The sequence below is a fragment of the Helobdella robusta genome (genome assembly GCF_000326865.2).
Source record: "Helobdella robusta unplaced genomic scaffold HELROscaffold_3, whole genome shotgun sequence".
NCBI classification, from domain to species: Eukaryota; Metazoa; Annelida; class Clitellata; order Rhynchobdellida; family Glossiphoniidae; genus Helobdella; species Helobdella robusta.
Window position 1 is genome coordinate 1,937,268 of NW_008704501.1, and position 8,261 is coordinate 1,945,528.

Here is an 8,261-nt window from a genome sequence, read left to right on the forward strand (position 1 = left end):
AACAACAAAAAAACCCACCAATAACAACGACGAAACAACATCAACAGCAACAGGAACTATTTTATCATTTACAACAATATCAACAACAGCCACATTTACAACCATCACAACAACAACCACAACAACCACAGCATCACTATCAACAATAATATCAACAACAACAACCATTATTACAACTACATGACTAAGAACAACAACACAACAACAACAACAAAAACATCAAGAATTAACCACAGTATTATCAACAACAACAACAGCAACAACCACATCATCATCATCAACAACAACAACAGAAAGGTAGGTGTGGTTTTTTAGGCTATTTTTTAAGTCGTTGGCTACTTACTAATACAAAAATGATAATGATGATGATGATCATGTTGATGATAATGAGGTTGATGATTATGACGAAAATGATGATGACTATGATGATGCTAGTGATGAAGACGATGACGATGATTAGGATAATAATAATAATAATAATAATAATAATAATAAAAATAATAATAATAATAATAATAGTAACAGTAATAGTAATAATAATAAAAATAATAATAATAGTAATAATAATAATATTAATAATATAAAAATGATAATAATAAGGTAATAATAACAATAAAATGTCAATGATTGTCTTAACATGATGATAAAAGTGATGATGAAATTATTATTAAACTGACTAAACCTATGAACTAAAGTGGACAGGTAGTAGAGATGCATTAATCATGATGATGATGATGATGACGTCAGTTCAGTTTCACCAAAAACGTTATAAACTATGATGATGTTGATAAAAGTTTGCGGCTGATGATGATATCATAATTAAGATATCATCATAACAATGATGATAATGACAATCATGATAATGGCGACTAAGAGAATTATGATATTGATAATGATGGTTATGATGATGGTGATAATGATAATAATGGTGATAATGATGATGGCAATGGTTTCAGCATTGATGACGATTGGTTTCATGAGTGATGATGAAAACGACGACGAAGACGATGAAAATGAAAATGGTGATGAAGATGATGAAGATGAAACTGCCATGGAAGCATGGATGCAAAGTTAAATATATGGCCTCAAGTCTTCCCACTGTCTAATATATAGGACACTGGTGAATCAATGAATTGAGGTAGGTGATGATGATGATGGTGATGATACAAACTAATGTAAGGAAGATGATGATGATGATGATGATGATGATAGTGGCAATGATAATGATGGTAGCGCTGATAATAATGCCGGTGACGATTTCAACAATGATAATGAAATGATATTATCATAATAAAGTGATGTTAATGAGTGCTACTGACGATGGTGTTGATAATGATGATGTCGATGATGATGATGATGATGATGATCAAGATGATGATTACGACGATGATGATGACAACAACCAACCATGTTGTAATTAAGTAAATGCAGATGAAATGGAGAAATGATTAATATGCACAAAGAAAACTTCATCATCGCACTGATTGAGGAGTGAGTAGAGGAATGAGAAACATTTTCCCGCTCCTCGCATTTCATACGTCTGGCGATTTGAGATGGTTGAATTGTGGTGAGTGATTTTTATTTGGAATTATGTCGACACGCCGATGTGATACCCAGCACGATAATGTATTTAAGAGATTCTTCGATGATGACGTAATTAATTATGCAAGTTTTTCACTTTCTGATCTCATTATAAGTTGAAATTTTTGTGGTGAAGAAGGCTAATTAGATTGTCCTCGACTGGTTGCAAATAATTCGCTATCGACTGGTTTTTTGTGATGCATCAATTGTTAACATAATGGCAACCTTCTGACTCTGATTTATCTTGGACACAAGCTAATGAGATGAACAAACTTTTTGATGAGTTAATACGTTTGTCTATGTGTGTATTGTATATATAAATTGCATGTGTATGTTTTTGTATGTGTTGTGCGTTTATTTATGTCTGTTTGTGTATTTTGGTGTGTATGAGTGTTTGTGGTGTATACGTGTGCGTATATGTGTTTGTGGCGTGTATGTGTGTGTGTATGTGTGGTGTATGTTTTTGTGTTTGTAAGTATATATAAATGCATACGTGTGTATGTTTTTGTATGTGTGCCTTCGTTTATATGTCTGTCTGTTTGTGCGTGTTAGTGTGTGTGTGTGTGTGTGGTGTGTGTGTGGCGTGTATGATTTTTTGGTTGTGTTGTGTACGTGTCAAGTCGAGTAATGACATGTTGATCTATTTTTAGGGTTTAACATGCGAACAATCTTTGCAGACAGGAAGATGACTCAACAGATGTATGAAAACAATAACCGATAAAATACTGGTTGATAAATTTATATTTATTTATGTTCATATATTCATGTTCATACATTCATGTTCATTCATGTTCACACCTTCATGTTCATTTATGTTCAAACCTTCATGCTCATTCATGTTCACACCTTCATGTTCATTCATGTTCACATATTCATGTTCATTATTGTTCAATGATTTTCATAATTCTATATTTCAAACGATGATGAAAAAGTTTTTAAAATTTTTATTCAACTTTACATTAAAAGGTGGATAATTGTGGTTATTTGTTATTAAAACCTTTAATAAGGATATGTAATATTATAATTTTTTTAATAAGAGATCAATGGCTATTTATAAAAATATTGTATATATTGGCTTGAACTTATATACGCATATATTAATATATCGCAATTATTTCGTAAATTTATACAATATATTTTAATAGTTTATTATTGCAAATGTTTCGATTCGTTGAAAAGATGTTTAAATTATGTGCAGTCGTCATTCCAGGTCCACTTTAATGAAAGCAATGGTTTGAAGAATTTCATGTTACACGCGCGTTACGCAATCAATCAATACATCCTATCAAGTCTACCCTGTTTCGACCATTTGTATAAATTGCCTCGTAAGCACATCCATCTTGCAGGCCGCGCTGTTTGTTATGATGGCTTCCATCCTTATCATTCTCCTTCTCTCCCCCCTCACCGCCATCTGCAACTCATCTCGTCTCGATTCATCTCGATTTATCTCGTCTCGATTCATCTAATTTCGTCTCAATTTATCTCGTCTCGTCTCAGACATCGACCGTTCGTTTCTTAAATGTACTACGCAGTTGTTTGCTCTTACGTTATCATCGTTTGACTATCTAGAGTTGATTGATAATTTATATTCTTTTTTTGATAATTTATATATTTTTTGAATATTTACATTTTTTGTTTCATGATTTATATTCTTTGTTTTTTTTCTGACAGATAATTTATATTCATTTTTTCCATTTTGTTGATTACTAAAACTAAAAAATAGACTCTAGTTTTGAACGATAATCATCAAATGATTCACAAATAACTACTAAAATTTAAAAACCTGTATCCCAAACAAAGAAAGGGTGTAGCAAATTAAATTGATGTAAATTATTTCTACTCGTTTGTTTTTTTATTTTAGTTTTATTTGAAGTTAATAACAAAATTTTGGAATTTGAAAAATTGTGAAACAAAAAATTTTTTTCTTGCTTTCTTAAAAAATTGTGTGGTGATAAATAAAAAATTCTTTCGGTAATTGAAAACTCGTACGAAGTCGTTAAAGAGAACTGAAATGAAAAACATGCGAGCTTTGGCACTTGCCATTTTCAACTTTTGGAAACGTAATTTCGAAAATTTTCATTATTTTTGTTTTGGTTTTTAGTACATCACTGCATAGGTTGAAATGTTTTTAACGACCACTCAGTCATTCATTTTTGCAGTTTGTGTCATTAAATCGTAACAGCTTATAAAAACTACAAAAATTTATTCATTAATTCATCCATCCATCCATCCATCCATCCATCCATCCATCCATCCATCCATCCATCCATCCATCCATCCATCCATCCATCCATCCATCCATCCATCCATCCATCCATCCATCCATCCATCCATCCATCCATCCATCCATCCATCCATCCATCCATCCATCCACCATTCATTCGCATTTCCTACATCTGTTCACTTCCAGCAAACGACCAGCAATCACTCAACTGCAATGCTTTTTGACTGACAAGTGTTTCTTTGATTGTGCTATAAAACCTGGATTAGCGAATTATTAACGACTGATGATATGAGCCTTAAATGTCGAACGTGTGTGTGTGAAATGTGTATGTGTGTGAAATATGTGTGTAAAGTGTGTGTGTGTGAAGTGTGTGTGTGTGTGAAATATGTGTGTGAAATGTGTGTGTGTGTGAAATGTGTATGAAATGTGTGTGAAATGTGAGCCATGTATGAGGAATGTGTAAAGTGTGTATAATGTTTGTTTGAAGTGTGTGTAAGGTGTGACAGAAGTATGCCATTAAACCGGGATTTTCTCACTAGAAGGCAATGAAACCCCTGAGATAACGCTTCAATGCTTGAAAGATTTGCAAGACATTTATGGTAAAGTTTTATAATGCAATATTTCTTAATGGCCAACATTCAAACGTTTAATTTTTGTAGTTCAAAATAAATCATCTAGTTATTGAAAATTTGAAAACCAAACATGAACGACATTTTCATTAATGAATTTTTTAAGAGGAGCTGACACGTTCACATTAAATGTGATTACCGCAATGCCCAACAATGAGGTCAGTGAAGAAAACTATTTAAACAACAAGAAAGATAATATTCAACAGGATATTCAATGATAATTAATTTATCATTGAAGCCGAAGAGTGAAAGCGAAACTCGTTTGTTTGTTTATACAACTATTAAAAAAGTCAATACACTTGATTAATTTTGTACACACACACAAACACACTAAAAAACACGGACACACTAACATTTTCAAAAACACACACACAAATACACACAACCTACTTGAATTGCAAACCATAATATCACAATCATTAATTTTTCTAAAACGTTTTTTATTAGTTTAATTTGAAATAATTTGAACGTACTCGAAGCAGGTTCATCTTGGATCTGAATGGTTGCTAAATTTGCACGCATTAAACCTATTATTGAATATTATTCCCTAATTTAAATCTCCCGCCGTGTTTGATACACCCATGTATGTGGATGAAATGAAATCATGCTCATGATATTTTTTTATTCTTTTATTCAACTTTCTCCATCTCTCTCTTTCTCCCTCTCTCATTCTCTCCAAATAATTATTATACAGTTACTTATCAATGTGAACCAACTATTTGTATACTGCGAAAGAATGACATTAATTCAGTTTTGTAAAAATTTTGTCTTGCAGTAGAAAAATTAAAGGTCGCATACTGGAAAAAAAATGAAACCCAAGGAAGAAATGGATGAAATTGAAAAGTGAGTTGAAAACATGCCAGCAATCTAATCAATGCACCAAAGTAATGAAATTTTTTTCTCTACAAATATAACAAAGAAATCAAAAAATGTTATAGCAAAATTTTTTCTAATAAATTTCAAATGTTTTTAAATGCAAATTTTGGAAAAATAATTTTTATATTTGATGGTTTAACAAATACGAAACTCAAAATTGAAAATGCTATTTTATCAAAAAAGACTCTTCAATTTATTGGCTAGTTAAATTCAAAAATTTCAGATTAAATCAAAATTTTAGCAAAAGACGTCAAGAAACGTCTGAAAATGGTTTAAATAATCAGCCGCATTGTACGATGATGCCAACAGAACGACTATCATTTTCATTCCAATAGCTCCAACCTCCAATTGCCTCATATTAGTTCGTACAGAATTCTTCATGATCTTAGATGTTTAATTTTGCTTCTTGAATAGAAATGAATGATCCTGCATAGAACACGCAGGTGAACAAAGAATGCTTAAAAGTAGTTTGGATTCGCTAGCATCTGACCAGGGAGAGCACTGTCTGTTTGTTTGGTAGCACGTGAGACCGACTTCACTCGGTCGTGATCGTCAAATGTCCTTACTTTCAATCAGGTAAGTTTCATGGTACATTTATTTAACGGTTCCGTTTATTTTCTTTTATTAAGCTTCAATGACTCAATAATTATGAAAAATGAAATAAGTTGTTGTTATATTATTAACATTTCAATATCAAGGAAAGTTTAAATTTGTAATAAAATATTAATTTTAAAACATGTAAGGTTTAATGCAAAACCTGTGCTGGAAAAAATGTTGGATCTGTGAGAAGGGTAATTGAAAGTGAAGTTTTGGACTTTAATTAATTAATTCGCGAGAAATGCAAGATGTCGAAGACAGAATATAACTGCTTTTTAAATAATTTTATTCATTTTATATATTCAAATTTCCTGTTTCTTACTTGGCTATTTATATTTTATAAGCTTGAAAAAACTACGAACAAAAACAAAATAGAAACTAGCTTGTTATTAACTGCGGTTCTACATTATTTAATTGAATAAAATACATTATTGTATTAATTCTACCAAATTATTGGCATTAACCAATTCAAGTTTGTCTTTTCAATTTTTTTACTAAAATTTTCTGAAAACTGTTCAATTTATTGAAAATAAAATTTTACCCAAATTCATCATGCAAATTTATCACAAATAAAACTATTATAGTCCAAATTCACTAGAAATTTATATAAAAAGCAAAGAAAGAGGCATGCGTTATGTGTACACTCGTACAAACATTCACGTATAATTTAAATTGTTTTAACTTGTTTTTGTTCATCAAAATTGTAGAAAAACTAAGCCTGCTCTTGTTGGCCAGCCATAAAACCAGCATTAAAAATGTAATGAAATGTTCAGTTTCAATACTTGGAGAATGAAATAAGAAGGAATATTTTTGAGAATTCAGTCGAGAATCATAACCAATTCTTTGGTGGAATGAATGAACGAACGAACCAACGAACGACAGAAAAATATTTTTTCCTCAAAGTTAACCATTCAGAAACTTTCATATCTTATATAAATGACAAATTATCCAGAATTCATTTAACGCAGTTTAAGTTAATTTAAGTTGTTGGGCAAAATTGTCATTCTAGAAAAATATCAAAACAATGAAAAACATTGCAGGCGGAAAACACAACAAACGCTGTTGACAGCATAAATAAAGCATGTAGTAATATAAAGGCTGCCGCACTGAATCCGATGATAATAGGTGCAGAGCGTCATAACATGCAACGCTGCGGGCCTCGTTAATGAGAGGTGCCTCAGTAAATGGCGCATAAACATGACATTATCATAATAAAATACGTGGGGGATATTTGAAAGTGCGGGGCTGCAAGTTATGACCTTGTTACTAGGTAGTGGCAACGTCACGTTTAGCCGCCCGACGTTCGTTACGTTAGCCACAGCCAGTGCAGGATTTACAAGAGGGGAAGCTTAATGGAAGTCTCTCTCTAGAAACAATGTGGTTAAAGTTACATCATCTTTCTCGTGGAAACCCATTCTTTGTGAAAGCTTCGACCTTCACTCCAACTCGACTTTCATCTCTTATTTGCTGCTTTATTTGTTGCTAAATGTCACAAGCTGTTACTTTATAATGTTATATGCTCTATTATTATATGTTGCAATTTTGTGATTCAATTTTTATTGCTTGCTTATATAAACTTATCTTTTTGCCAAGAGTTCTGATTTGACGTTGCACGTAACAAAATGTAACCAGATGCGTCGAATGTCTTTTTTAAACGTTACTTTAAAAATAATTCAGACACCCATTTTATAAAAATATTTTAAAAAGGAGGTTGGCAGATAAATTTGTTTCATTTATGTGAATTTGGATGTAGAAAAATTAGTTAGTTCCAACACTTCCAGCTTGAGTGTTAATATCTCAGGTGAATCGCTGTACCAATATCAAAATCGGTCATGACCAAATGTCACCAAAATATTTAAGTAGCAATTAATTTTGAAGGGTGATGTCATCGCTGATTTTTAGTTAATATTTGCTTATTATCACTCATTATTTCTTGTTATTACTTATCTATTACCATTAATAATTATTATTTATAATAGCTACCAATTGTTCACAAGAAATTTAATTTGATTGTTCTTTGCATTCATCCACATGCAGATGAACTCCATATCACGGTAGAAAAATAATCTTCACGCAGCTGCAACGAAAAATAATTTCATTATTAAATAATTCATTCCCGAAAATTCAAAAGAAACTGAATGATCAAGGTAGGCGCCTGCCTTTTCACTAGAAATAACTCTCAGACTTCCAAGCCAAAATTTTTATTCAAAGTAAAATATTTATTAATAAACGAAATGAGATGTTTCTATTATTATTATTATTATTATTATTATATCAGCCCTGTTTGAATCAATAGGCCCCGACGTTGCCATCCTCCGTGGGAGCTCCATTGAAGTTCTGGAACTCACAGTATG